Consider the following 15306-nt stretch of genomic DNA (forward strand, 5'->3'; position numbering starts at 1 on the left):
GAAACACAAAGGTGGCAGCTGTGTTTCCTGGGGGTCTATGGTTGCAAGGGGGACTCCTCTCTTCCCCGATGGACTTAGTATTGATTATATTGAAGGGTGAAAACTTGATTAAGGATCCAAATGGGTCTCGCTGGGGTTTGGTGGAGTTGGGTGGAGGGAGGAGAAATGTTTTGGAAGGTTTTCATTTCGAATTTTGTGTGGTTTTTTTTTCTTTCCTTTCTTTTCCTTTTATAGTAGTAGTAGTAGTAGTGTAATAAAGTTTTTTCCTTTGTTATTAAGTTTGGCCTGCTTTGCTCTGTCCTTGATCACATTTCACAGCATTTGATTGGTAAATTGTATTTTCATGGGGCGCTGGCATTGTGCCAGCGTCAAACCATGACAGCAAGATAACACTATTTTGCAATTGATGTAATTTTGTCAGCGAGAAGGAAAACGGGACGAGGTTCCGTATATTGATTTGTTTTTCTACTTGCGAGATAAGCCAGAATGGCAGGTTGAATGTGGATTGATGGTGGTTAGGGCATCTGCAAGTGATAAGTGTGAGGTTTGTGTGAAGGAGAAACCTTGTTTAGAACATCTTGCATTGAAAGAAAGTCTGAGTTGGAGGAACGATACGGATGTTGATTTACAGGTAGCCCCAGCAAGAACAATAGGACCTAACCCTATCCCTCCTGCCCCAATCCTTACTTCATTGTCTGCTTCAATTAATCCTCTTTTGCCTAGTCCTACTTCACCCACTCAACCCTTCCCTCTATCCTCCTCTCCCACCATCACCTGACCCTTCTTCCCCGGGAGATGATCTACATTTAACTGTGATACAAAGAAGGCGGGAGGATGAAAGTGAAGGAGATAGCAATAGTGGAGATGAAAGTGAATCTGAGACACTGGTATCTCATAGGATTCGGAGTCGGTCCAAGCTCGCCCCGGTTTTTGCTAGAAAAGATCTGGGTAGACAAAAGCGGACTGTGATTGCCCCCTTACGACAGGGAATAGGAGCATAGGGGCCGGTGTTGGTAAAAGTGCCTTTTTCCCCCTGAAAATTTAGTAATTTGGAAACAATCGGCTGGGACTTATAGGGAAAATCCTGATAAAGTGGCAAGAGTGGTAAAAATGATTATGAAAACTCAGAATCCAGATTGGGATTATATACAAGTAATATTAGATACCCTAATGGATTCTACAGAGAAAGAGGTGGTACTTAGAGCAGCCAAGGAAAGGGCAAGGGAGGATATCAGAAACAGGCTCGTAATGGGAACCCTAGATGATAATTTTCTAACCAAGGATCCAGGATGGGGTCCTGATGCACCTGGGCATACACAGAGGCTGAAGAAATATCAAGAGTGGGACCAGATAGGGGTTCAGAATGCTGTGCCTAAGACTATGAATTGGTCTAAATTGTATGAGATAAGGCAGGAGAAGAAAGAACCCCCTACTGTGTTTTTGGAAAGGCTTAAGGAAGCAGTGAGAAAATACACAGATCTCCAAATAGATGCACCACAAGCAAAGATTCAGCTCGCTCTCATTTTCCTGGGGCAGTCACAGGATTATATTAGGAGGAAATTGCAAAAATTAGAAGGGGAGGAATTAAGAAATCTGGATAAATTTCTTGAAGTAACCTGGAAGGTATACAATAACAGGGAAAAAGAAACCAGTAAAAGACAAGAGCAAAATCTCCTGGAAGTGGCAGTAATACAAGGGAAAGGAAACCCAGGCATCAGAGGGAGGGAGAGGGGTGGCCGCAGACTGGGGTGGGGTGGGGTGGTGGACTTGGCAGGGGACATGTGGGAATGGTTGTGCCAAGGCTGGGATTTAACCAATGTCCTTATTGCAGACAAGGTCACTGAAGAAAAAGTGCCCATTTAAGGGTAAAGATGAACTTCTGCAGATAAGAACAAGATGAGAAGTTCCAGATAATGAAAATCAAGATGACACTTGGCAAGAACCCTCTAGTGGAGTGAAATTTGGTGGGCCCTAGAGTCTTTGCTTGGTCCTATAGCAAACTATCGGAATAGAGAAATGTTCAAACTTACAGGCCAGGTAGATAGACTGGCAAGAATCACTAGGGAAGGATTTAAACAACTAAACGTGCAATTACAAGCCACCACAAAAATGACTTTACGAAACTGATTTGCCTTAGATTTGTTACTTCTGAAAGAGTATGGAGTGTAAAGATTTTTAAAGGGACAGATTGATCATTGCTGTGTCCACATTTGTTGTGGAACGGGGTCCATCCTGGCCACGTCTTTAGCCCCAAGCAGCAGCGTGCTTTGATGGCAGGAGAGGAGGGAGAGGGTCGGCCATTCCCCCCTGGCTCTGCAGTTCCAGTTATCGGTGCGAAGACAGATGGAGGCGACATGGGACTTGGGGTACAACGAGGTGAGTTTATTGAGCGAGCCCCCAAGACACCCGGGACAGGCGGACACAGCTTTTTATATCTGAACTTGAGGGGGGGGGGGGAGGTGCCTGGAGAGCACATACCTAGGGAATGTGGGCAGGGAAAGGGAGAACGGATACCCCGAAGGGGGAGGAGGAGGAAAAATTCCGGGAAAACCAGTAGCTGTGGGGAGAGGGGCTCGGGCGGGGGGGGGTGAACAGACACCAAACAAACACTAGTAAAAAGAAAAACCACACCTCAACACACATTCCAAATGTAACCACAGATGTAGAATATTACATCAATCGGTTAAAAGAAATAGAGCATGAAGTACAAGAAGAGCAAAAAGATTTTACTATGAGCTGGTTAGACAACGTCTTCAAAGGGTTAGGGTGGAATGTGAGTTCATGAATTAAGTCTATTATCAAGAGTGTGATAATCCTATTAATTGTGTTCTTAGTAATTTGGTTAGTCTACAGTGAAATGAACAGGGTCTATGCCTTTATTAATTTTCAGCTCTTTATTAAAAAGATCATCTCGGCAGGGGGCTTGACACGGAGCTCACCCCTGCTGTTGTAGCTTTCCCGGTAGCCGAAGGGTGAGAAGGTGTGTCAAGCATACGTGTGTCAAATTTGGCTGGAAACTCTCCAGCTTGCAACGGAATCCCTACCAGACAGATAGACATAGGGTCTCTTGATGCTGCAGTGGACAGGCATATATTTTCCTGTCAGAGAGTCTGTGCCAGGGTCACACAGATGTTTTGGCATGGCTGAGGGATGATCCACGCAGCTGTCAGACTGCTCAGCGCGAACAGGATGACTACTCAGACGGGGCTCATCGTAAGTTTAGGTGGGAGGTAATTTTCTTCTCTAAAAGGAAAAAACAAACATTTTTAAACACATGAAAAGTTAGAGTTCTGCGGGAAGGTAGCCAAATCTTTTAGTAAGGTTCTTCCTCCTCTTCCTGGTGAGAAGGTGTGCAGAGTCTGTCCCTGGAGTCTCCGTGGCACACTGGTAGCTGGAGGTGAAGAGGTGTGCAGTCTGTATCTGAAGTCCCAGCAGACCGCCCTCTCTCCTTTCCTCCTGGCACACTGGCAGCCGAAGGGTGAGGGGATGTGCAGAGCCTGCTGCTGAAGTCCAGCAGCAGCTATCCCTCTCCTTCCCTCCTGGTAACACCAGGAAGTGTGTGTGTGCTTTGCTCCTGCTTTCCACAGCCCAGTCCAGTCTGGTCCTCTGCAGGTTATGGTGACAGGTCAAACACAGACTAGAGATGTGGTTGCCTTTTCCCCAACCAGCACACCCATCCAGCTCCCTCCACTGTGTCCAGCCTTCCATTTAGGGGTGTTTTCATCCCCAAAACCCCCTCCCATGATTCCACTGGTTTCCCTATTTTGCATCCCAGTCCTAGAATGGTAGTGGGGGGGGGTGGGGGTAGGTGATTCCCAGGAGCAATTAGCTAATTAACATTTCAATGTCAGTACTTAGTTCGAGCCAAGTGTCCCAGCCAGGCTGTTTTGTTCATAACATACAGTGTCCTAAAAGGAGAAATACAGAAGAGGACATCCTGGAACCAAAAAATAATAAAGGCACTGACACGGGATCCACACTCATCATCTTCTGGTTCTCCAGTTCATGACAGCATCCATGACAATGTTTACATCAATCCTGGATTTGAATAACATCACGTATAAACTCAGAAACTAAAAGACTGTATCAAGTGAAAGCATTTGCACTTATAGTGAAGTGAAAATACTTTCAAAGGGGGGAAAATGATAGCAAAAGGGTTTTAAAATCATGGGGATTTGGGGAGTTAGAAGGAAAGTTAGGCTTAGTATGTTGCCGTGCGAGATCAGCTCTGGGCGGGTGCCTGCAGGCAGCACGGCAAGGAGGGAAGAGGAGAGGCGGCGGCCGCTTTCCCCTCGGCTCTGCGAGGCTCAGTTATAGCGCAGGAACAGACGAAATGGCGACACGGGGCTCGGGTGCAAACACGTGTTCATTGTGGAAGCTTGTTTCCCGAGACACTGGGGCTCGGTTATACCCTGTGCCGAGGGCGGCGGGGAACCTGAGCTGCGGCCAATGGGACAGGAGGCAGGAGACAGGGGCAGGGAAACCCCGGGGACAGCGATGGGAAAGGCGAGGGGGCGGCAGGGACAGACCACGTGGTGAGGGGAAACGCGGGGGGGCGGGGAACAGGGACCAGACCGCATGGTGAGGGGGAGTGATAAGGGAACACAGGGTCGGGACAAGGGACCGCGGGGGGAGGGGGAGTGATAAGGGAACGCAGGACAAAGGGGGAACGCGAGGGAAGGGGGGAGGGGGAATGGGGGGGGGGGGAAGAGAAAATTACGAATCCCGCATTAGTAGGCCCTGGGAAAATACCCTGGTGCGCCTGGGTCTCAGTGGCCATGGGATGGAGGTTCGCTGACTAGCTGTCCTGCTTATGGCCGGAGGGAAGACACGTGAGTGGCCGCTCCCGAGTCTCTGCCAAGACTGTTGCGGGTTGCGGTAATTGCTGTGGTGTGGGTAGCACATCAGAGGCACAGAGCACAAGGAAACTGAGGAAAAGGAATAAGGGAAGGACACTTGTCTGAGTCTCCAAAGATTTAGCGTCAAAGTGGGGCAGAGCAAGTGACAAATCTGAATCTGAACAGACTACTTTTATAGGCTAGAGGGAGCACGGGGAGGACACAACCTTTGACCAATAGGAAGGCATTAGGGGAGGGGTGCAGGGTAAGGGCTCCCCAATAGAAGCCAACACAGAGAGGGAGCAAACCTTAAAATCCAATTCTGCTTCGAGGAAGGGATGAAAGAGAGGGAACACTCCAGAACCAAAGGAGTGTGCTATCTTTGACAGACAGGGGTAAGACAAGAGAACAAGGGAGGTATACAGGTGGATTGACATGTGGATTGACATGCATTTTGGTGGGGAAAACTGTGGTAAACAACTCAGGACTGAACTATTACAAACTTATAACAAGGAATATCAAATATCAAAACATACTACAGAAGAACAAACTGTAAAATAACAGACTACCATACCCTGTGAAAGTATAGGCCTTGTACTTGCTGGAACTGCACCTGTGTAACCAGTATATGATAAATTATATAATTGTTAGATGCGATGATTGTTTAGTAATTAAATATAATTACTGTTAATTGTAAGAATAATCATGAGAAGCTGTGGTCAGGGGCTTGAGAAAGATCACAAGAAATTCATGCTTGAATAAGATCAATGTATAAAATAGAACAATATAAGTTTAATAATTAATATGTAAGTTAGATAATGATAGAATATAAAATACGTTCAGCTTGAAAGCCATGTCAGAGTCAGATTTGGGTCTGTACCCCTGATTCCCAGAGCTCTTAATAAAAGCACCTGCATATAATCATATCCCATGATCATGTGTATTCCTTAATGCTAATGGAGCCAGGAGTTTTGAAATGCCTATAAAAGTAAGCTCCAAAAAATAAACGAGGCTGTTTTCTGATGAACAATGGAGGTCTGTTGGAGGTTCCATCTCAGACGCATGACCATAATGTGTCAATATAATGAATGATGAGGGGGGAATACATGTTAAAGGGGGAATATGTAATAGGAGGTTCAGGAAGTCTGTAACTTCCTAGTACCTCAGCCAATGGGGAAGAGGGCAACACACTGTTGGGGGTTTGGGATAAAAGAAGCCTGTGTCCTCCAAAAACTCGAGAGACACCCTGCAGGGGTATGGCCCAGTGGAGTTTCTCCCTTTGTTTGAATAAAGTTGATTCTTACAGGACTCCTCTATCTCCTTTGTGGACACTGGCCTTTGACAGCATGATTTTCCACACACTGCAATTTCTCTTCCTAGGAAACCTTAATTCAAAAGGCTTGCAAGACACATATTATTTGCTTTATCTAGGTGTTGCAAAATAAGATAAAATAAAATAAACACAAAAATAAAAATAAAATATAAAATGAAATTTTAAAATATTTTCTTTTCCATTCTGTAAAGAGGAAGTGACAGGATGAGGATAAAGTTAACACTGCTGCCTGTCATGGCATGTTTGATAGAAGCTTGCAGCATAATATGAATCAAAAGGATCAATGTGCTTCCACAGTCTTTATTCTTCTGAGGCATCCTATGTCCTATTCAAATTGCATCTCCTGGTTGGTGATATTTGATGCAGTTGTGTTCACAAATCAAATTATTCTGACAAGCAAGGGGAGAAGAAAAACTAAAGATATACCAGTACATTCTCCACATTGGAGTAACTTTTATTATGGGTTAAAGAATGCTGGAGTGATGGTGGGTAGGATGGTCAGGATGGATGGAGATGAGAGATCTCTGAAGTCAGGTCTTGGAACTTGCGGTTTATTGCAAAGGGTGTGGGTGCAGGGACCCTGTTTGAAACTGCCAGCCACAGCTCCAAGCAGGCCCGAAAAAGAGACTGGAAAGAGCAAGAGAGGGCAAGAGAGGCAAGAGAGGGAAGTTCCCGTTACAATATAATAAATCTTCTTCTGTGTTGAATATTCTAATTTTCACTAACCAATCTAGTACAAGAAACAAATCCTATAGCATTTACATACAGCCTATATGAATCATTACATTACCAGTCTGTGTTACATTTTAACCCAAAATCTTTTGCCAGACAATCATATTTATAAGGCTTTCCTGTTTCATCTTCCCCAACAAAATAACCCTGTAACTGTTTCCTAAGTGAGAGAGGCTTTGATGTCAAAAACTCCTGTTCATAGCTGCAGCAGGGAGTGATGGAAAGGCTACTGATAAGGAACTCGGGCATGGATCCAGGGAACAGATTGATCCTCAAGGAGCTGGATGTTTCCCTGGAGCAGGCCGGCCCCCCCCCCCACCCCCCACCCCCGCCCGGGCCACCCTGCAGGATGCCTTCCACACAAGTGGCTTCTGGCTGCCAGTTTCCCCGCAGTGGCTCCTGATGCCAGCCCCATCATGGCTACTCCCCTGGTCCTTCCTGGCCCCTCAGAATGCAGATGGGCTATCCTCATGATATTTATGACATCATTACCCAGAACTCTGTTAAAACAAAGCTTGTATTTTCAGTGAGCTGTGGATTTTGATAGGACTGTTTATTGGAAAGAATCAAGGCTGGCTGTGTGAATGTAGTGTCTTTCTGCATGCCGGTAGCATTATGCAATTCCATGCTTTGAGGCTGCTAAGCAAGGTACAAATTCTTCAACAGAAATGCTGATATATTGCATGCTTGGTAAAACTTGCCATGTGAGATGTATACTGCCTTTTCAGGAATTTTGATTTGGAGGTCTGATTGGACTGAATTAATACTGATTCCTTGCTTAGTTATAATGATGTTAGCTGTTACCACAAACATTAGAAACTTGCATACCTAGAAAAATATTTGCAAGCCAGTACCCTCAGAGCGCCATTTATCACTATGTGGATAATGTTTTAGTTTGTGGATGGGAAGATTCATATTTTTAAGATACTATGACCCTTTAGAAAATTTAGTCGATCCCTCCTTGGAAATGTTTAGTGTGAATATTAATGGAACAAAATGTCACTCTGCAGCAATTAACTTTAAAGCCTAATGTCAAAACATTGAATGATTTACAAGAGATTCTGGGAGCAATTAGCTGGATGAGGAACATGGTAGATTTAGCCAGTCATCAATCAAAGCATTTCTTTGCTCACTTTAAATCAAACCCTGACTTCCCTATTAACGTTATCTGCAGAAAATATTTGAGGTTTAGATATAATTAGCTCATGAGTCTCCACTGTAAAAGGCAGGCAGAATTGTACTAGCTTTGTCTGCTTGCTTGCTTTTTTACCATACAGCTTTAATAAGGTAATTTTATTGTGAATCTTTCGCCATGAAGAAACATGTGACAGCATTTCAAATAGACACCGCTATTTAGTGATTCAAGTGTAGTTATTCTTCCTTGCCACTTGTAAATTGAACTTGGACTCGGTATCAAAACAGTTTATGTACATTGATGGGCCACAAGTGCAGTAAACAGTAGTACACTCCCTTAGAATCATCTGAAACCATGACTTTGTACCTGTTTTTATATACATGTTAGTCTTATATACACACTGACCTAACAGAGTTGCATGTGCAAAACCCATGGCAGTATTATACTATGTCCTTGATGTTTTATCCTTAAATATTTATATTCCATTGCCTTTAATAGTCCAAGCTCAAATCCCTTGTACTATCACAAAAAGCCATCTTAGCAACTGTGAATTAAGCAGGTTTTAAGTGCAATTTACCAAGATATACACTATTGTAATTTTTCTGAGTAAAGCTGCACTTTAAAAAACCCTGGCAAACTTATGCTTATACCAGAAAAGTACTGACCATGACTAGGCACTTTCAATAATATTTGTAGCTACCATGAACTATTCTCAAAACTAAATTATGTAAAATCACAACTAATTTGCCACACCTTTATAATCTCTACAGTAAATCCACGTTGCTGCTATTTAATTTACTGTAAAATCAGAACCCCTGAACGCGGGGGCAATCTTACATAGAACAAAAGTAAAATACGAAACACAGTCTTCTCCTTGGGACTAAAATCTTATTTATTTTAAGAGCCACCTTGGATCTAGGCAACGCCTCAGGGGGTAACAGAGGCAGAGGCATCTGGTGGCATGCAGAAGAGGAAAGAGACCAAAGATATTGTCCAGGGGGGTTTTGAGCCCAGGGAAAAGGGGGGCAGGGCCGAGGGGCCACATCCATTGGGATACAGATGAGGAGAGGGGAGGAGCTAGGGAAAGACCACCACACCTGAGGCTTAGGGGGGAGGAGGGGGGAGACCAAGTGATACCAAACACCCAGTGCAAAACAACAACTGAATAAACTATTTAGTGCAATACAACATCTCCCCCTTTTCTGTTAAATAAAATTAAAAGAAAGCATCAAGCCTATTCTGATACAGATTATGAATTTGTCCACCACTCATGATTTGCAGACCTGTTAGCTTGCTTTTGGCCTACAAACTCTGTGCGGTTGACTTCTGAGGTAGTGGAGATTAAACCGTTGATAGCTTTTAAAAGTATGCAACGTAGAATTCCAAACGCTAACATGGTTAGAAAAATAACAACAAAAAACAACAGAATTGCTTTAATTTTGGAAGCCCACCACCCTGAGAATCCCCAGTCCTTGAACAGTCTGCTGAACGAGTCCTCGGATTCCTGCTTGACTTGTCCGATCAGGCTTTTCACTTCTCAGAGAGCTGTGTGGACGTTGGGTGCTTTCGATGTTAAGTTCAAGCAGCAAAGTCCTTCAAATTCCTGGCACTCGTGTCCATGCAGCAGCAGGAGGAATCTATGGCAGCACGATTTTGGAGTGTAGCCTGTCTGGTTATCTCTTTGTCCTCTATGAGAGAGCTGATGGCCATGGATGTCAAGTTTGCCTATTTGACCACCCAGCACTCTAGGTGGCCCAATTCACCTGGAGCTTTGGCTGCTGCAACCCATGGAAGGAACAGGGATACAGCGATTTGCTTTGACTTGGCCCAATGAAAAATTTCTAAATCGCAATTTGGGTCCAAATTGTCAACGCTTCTCTTTTGAATTTTGCTGACTGAATTTTTCTTTTGAGTCCACTCACCAATCATGGTTTAGCTGGGTGTCAACAGGGACAACTGCCCGATGGTACATGGCTCTTCTAAAAGCTGAGAAGCGATTCCTGCCCATGCCCGATCCCCACAAATTAGAAACAAACCTTTAGGGAGGCTTTTGGGATGTGAATGGTATGGATTATCTGCTGTGATATGGCTTAAAATACTACACCACTTTTTGGCAGTGGACTCCTCTCGATACTGTAGTAGGTTGTTAAAAGGTTTAGTGTTAGATAGTGGGGTATAGATAAAGTGAATGCAGTACGGTGCAGGGGAGGAACCCAACAGCTCTAACTCTTGGGGTTCCTGAGCTGCTCTGGGTAACTTTGGCAGCCACTCTTCTATGGGGTTCCTAATGATTACAGCCCACCACTGATGGGTTTTGTGTTGTTGGATATGGTGTGATTTGGGCCCTGGGTCAAGCATACGTGTGTCAAATTTGGCTGGAAACTCTCCAGCTTGCAACGGAATCCCTACCAGACAGATAGACATAGGGTCTCTTGATGCTGCAGTGGACAGGCATATATTTTCCTGTCAGAGAGTCTGTGCCAGGGTCACACAGATGTTTTGGCATGGCTGAGGGATGATCCACGCAGCTGTCAGACTGCTCAGCGCAAACAGGATGACTACTCAGACAGGGCTCATCGTAAGTTTAGGTGGGAGGTAATTTTCTTCTCTAAAAGGAAAAAACAAACATTTTTAAACACATGAAAAGTTAGAGTTCTGCGGGAAGGTAGCCAAATCTTTTAGTAAGGTTCTTCCTCCTCTTCCTGGTGTCGTCTTCTCTTTGAGGTGACGGCTCCTTGCTTTTCATCCCCATCTGCTGGAGCTGGATTTTTGGGGATGAAAGGTTTTACCCACTCTTGGGGTATCCATTGCGGGCCTGTAGGGGTGGACACGCACACATAGCGACGCCCCCAGGTGACAAGCTCATATGGACCATTGGTTTCCCAAGTTTCTGGGTCCTTAATGAGAACTGGTGGACGCTGTGACAACTTGAACTGATTGTCACCGTGGAAATGCCTTACTACTGGAGGACTTGTGTTTTCAAATGAATAATTCAAAAAATTAATTATAAACAGGGCTTTGCAGAGCTTTTGCTGTGGTGACATCCACGCTGCTGAACTGCTCTTCCTAGCCAGGACTTGTTTGAGCGTATGGTGGGCACGCTCAATCACAGCTTGACCTGTGGGGGAGTGGGGAATGCCAGTCTAATGCTCCACCCCCCACTGCTGGACAAACTCCAGGAACTCCTTGGAGGCATATGCCGGGCCATTGTCAGTCTTAATCTCCCTAGGGATCCCCAACCCTTGCACGAGGTGTTGTTTGGCATGCACAGCCCTTTCTCCTGCATGGGCAGAGGCATAAACCACACCTGAATATGTGTCTATGCTTACATGCACATATTTCAGGTGACCAAAACTGGGAATGTGTGTGATGTCTGTTTGCCACACTTTGCAGCTCCCAAGGCCTAGGGGGTTAACCCCAACCCTCAGTGATGGCACTGCCTGGAGCTGGCAATTGGGGCAGGTGGCCAAAATGGCTCGAGCCTGACTCCATGTTAGTTGGAACTAACTGATCAGACCAGGCACATTTTGATGGTATTGCTGATGACTTAGCTTTGCCTGTTGGAAGATGTCTGGAAGCTGTGCCATTTCTGCTGTGGCAGCAAGGGAATCTGCTTTGCGATTACCTTCTGTGATTTCGCCTGGCAAATCAGTATGTGACCTCACGTGCATCACATAGAACAGATGCTCCTGCTGTGAAACTAAATAAATTAGTTTTGAGAGCAACCTGAAGAGATACTTGTTCTCGATATCTTTGAGAATTGCCTGCTCCGCCCTGGACACTACTCCCGCCATGTAGGCTGAGTTGGTGACCAAATTAATGAGTGCAGCCAGTTCGATGACCTGGGGCAACCCCTCCACAAACTCAACATCAGCTTCCCACTGCTGAGTCTGGGGATTTCTCCAAGTCATCACCGACTTGTGGGATGCCCCGGACACATCAGTGAACACTGTAAGTACCTTGAGTGGCCTACGACTCCTTTTCTCATGAGGAATGAGGTAGAATTCCTCATTAAACAGCTTGTGTGATGGGGTGTGGACTGATATTTGTCCGCTGTAGCTGTCCAGAGATAGCTGGAGGCTGGCATTGCCCTGGAGCAGGTGCTCGAACATCTCCTTGGTCAGCCTCTCAGGAAAGTTCCTTTTCTTCTCAGACAGTTTGACCGGGAGGTGAATACACTGAAAGTCACAACCGGCCAGCTCACGCAATCTTACTCTGGCCTTCCAGATCAGCTGAGATATCAGCTCCTGTGGCTGTGTGATGGTTTTGGATTGCTGGTGGGAGAGGAAAACCCACTCTATGATTAAGAGTGAATCCTTCTGCCCTTGGATCCATTGGAATATCAACCTGTGTAAGTGTGGTAACGTTCCTGAAACAATGAATTTGAAAGGCAGCTCAGACTGATAATGAGTCTGCCTCTCAGCCAATGCTTTCTGCACTTTTTGGATGGCGGTTTTTGCCTCTGGGGTCAGTTCCCTGGGAGAAGCTAGCTCTCTCTCCTCTTTCAATAAATTGAGGAGGGGATCTAGGTCCTCATTGGTGAGGCCTAGCCAAGGCCTGACACAGTTCAAAGACCCACAGAGGGAATGGAGATCTGCTAGGGTTTTGGGATCACTCATTATTTCCAATTTCTGGGGAACAACGGTGTCATGGTTTGACGCTGGCACAATGCCAGCGCCCCATGAAAATACAACCTACCAATCAAATGCTGTGAAATGTGATCAAGAACAGAGCAAAGCAGGCCAAACTTAATAACAAAGGAAAGACTTTATTACACTACTACTACTACTACTATAAAAGGAAAAGAAAGGAAAGAAAAAAAACGCACACAAAATTCGAAATGAAAACCTTCCAAAACATTCCTCCTCCCACCACCCAACTCCACCAAACCCCAGCGAGACCCATTTGGATCCTTAATCAAGGTTTCACCCTTCAATATAATCAATACTGAGTCCATCGGGGAAGAGAGGAGTCCCCCTTGCACCATAGACCCCCAGGAAACACAGCTGCCACCTCTTGTGTTTCCAATGTCACACGTGGCACTGCCCAGACACACCGGCCAGTGTGACATTCTTCTCTCCATGTCACAGTGCTCTCACCACCGTGCATGGACAGAGACTGCTTATAGGGCCCCTTTAAGGATGCTTTGCCAAGGACCACCAGGAACAACAGTCCAGTATCACAATTCGGGACTAGAGTCCCCCCCATTTTCCCCTGGGGCCGAGGGTCCAAGGACAGAGATCTCCTTCTCTTCTTCTCTGAAGATGGAGGGCATCCTCACACCCTCCTCAGCTCTCTCTGTCCACTCCAAAACTGGTAGTTGCTGAAGAAGGTCTCTTGGCTCACCAGTGCATCCCCCTAAAATGCAGTCCCTCTTGAAAGAAAGAGTGGTTCAGTATATGGTAAACAAGCAGAGTCCAGCCAAAAGCCACTCCATCATCTCCCCCCAACCTTCTTCTCTGAACATCTGAGGTCCCAGGCTGTCTCTCTTTTCTTCAAATTCAGGAGGTGTAATATTTCATAAAGCCTTCATTTCACAGGAAAGGGTTAAAATTCCCGGACTCCCCGGACAGCTGAAATCTCAGCCCAGGACTCTGTCTCCAGTCTCCCACGCTGGGCATCTTTCCCCCCCCCCCCCTTCTCCTTCTCCTCCGCCGGCAAACTCCCAGGTGTCTGCTGGCTCTCTATCTCTTTTCCCTCTAGCTTAGGGGAGGGGGAACAAAGACATCCCAGATGTTCTCCACCCTTCCGTCCGCAGGAGGTGGCCCAGCTCGGTTCCGATCCTTCACCCCCTGGCCTACATCTGCAGGCCGCATGGCTCCCCTCCCCCACCCAGCCCGGGCTGGGCAGGGGAGGTCCGTACCTTGCGATGACCGGAACCAAAGAAGAACGAGTCCTCCTGGGAATTCCGCTTTTAACCCCTCTGTGTTCTCAGAGGCGTGTCCACCTTCAATTGGTCATCCCAAGTGTCAATATCCAAACCTGACCCCTGACTGGATGGACCTCTTCCTTCCGAAAAAAATTCTCTTCCCATGTCAAACCATGACAAACGGTCCGCGCAGTGATCTCAAAGCCCAGGTACTTCCAAGGTGGCATACTCTGAACTTTGTCTTCCTGCCTTTGGAATCTAGCAGAGGTTAAAACTTTAACCACTAGGTCAAGTGTGTTTCGGAGTATTGTGTCATCAGGGGCACACACAAGCACATCATTCATGTAGTGTAGGATGATTGCCTCCCTTTTCTGGGCGCGCACCAGGGACAGCAATGAAGCCACGTACCAGTGGCAGATGTAAGGACTGCATTTTATGCCCTGAGGCAATACTCTCCAGTGGTAGCGCTTCATTGGGGCTTCTCGATTGATGGTAGGAACCAAGAAGGCAAACTGTGGTGCGTCTTCCGGGTGTAAGGGAATATGGAAAAAACAGTCCTTGATGTGTGGCTACTCCCTCAGGACGTCGGTGGATTTCCCCGAAGTGGGTGAAACCTTTTTTCCCCAAAAATCCAGATCAAGAGGAAGGGGACGAGAAGCAAGTAGCCAATGCTTCAAAGAGAAGATGTCGGATGGAGGAAAGAGAATTTTCCTAGGTGTGAATTCCTTCTGGCAGAAACAGTAAGTTGTAACATGTTTTTAAAATGTTTGTTTTTCCTTTTTATTGAAAACCTACCTCCCACTCAACCCTGTCATGAACCCCATCCAAGTTGTCATCTTGCTAATGCTGAACAGTCTGGCAGCTGCATGGATCGTCCCTCAGCCACATCAAAACATCTGGGTGACCCTGGCACAGACACTTCAGCAGCAAAGAATCCTATGTCCACCTGTCTGGTAGGAATTCCATTGCAGGCTGGAGAATTTATGGCAAGTTTGGAGAAATATAGGTCCAATGAAATTCCGGAGTCGCACACCCCCCAACCACACAAAGATCATCAAAAGCAAGCTGTGGTGATCATGAACCCCTTAGAGGAGTGGTTGCAAAGTTTGCCCAAGATAGCTCAGAAGCCTCAAGAGTTAGATTTATTGGGTTCTTCCCCTGCAACTTGCTGCATACATTTTTCTGTCCTCCCAAAACCTTCCAGCTTTAACGAGTACCACATCAAAAGAAAATAGCGTGGGGAGTTTACTACAAAAAGGTGGTGTCATAATATAAGCCATATTGTGGCACACAACCCATCTCACTCAGGCCCCAGAAGCCTCCCTAAGGGATTGTTCTTGATTTGTGGGGATTGGACATGGGCAGGAATTCCGTCTTGGCTTTTAGGAGGGCCATGTAC

The sequence above is a fragment of the Taeniopygia guttata genome, chromosome W (assembly GCF_048771995.1).
Source record: "Taeniopygia guttata chromosome W, bTaeGut7.mat, whole genome shotgun sequence".
Taxonomy (NCBI): domain Eukaryota; kingdom Metazoa; phylum Chordata; class Aves; order Passeriformes; family Estrildidae; genus Taeniopygia; species Taeniopygia guttata.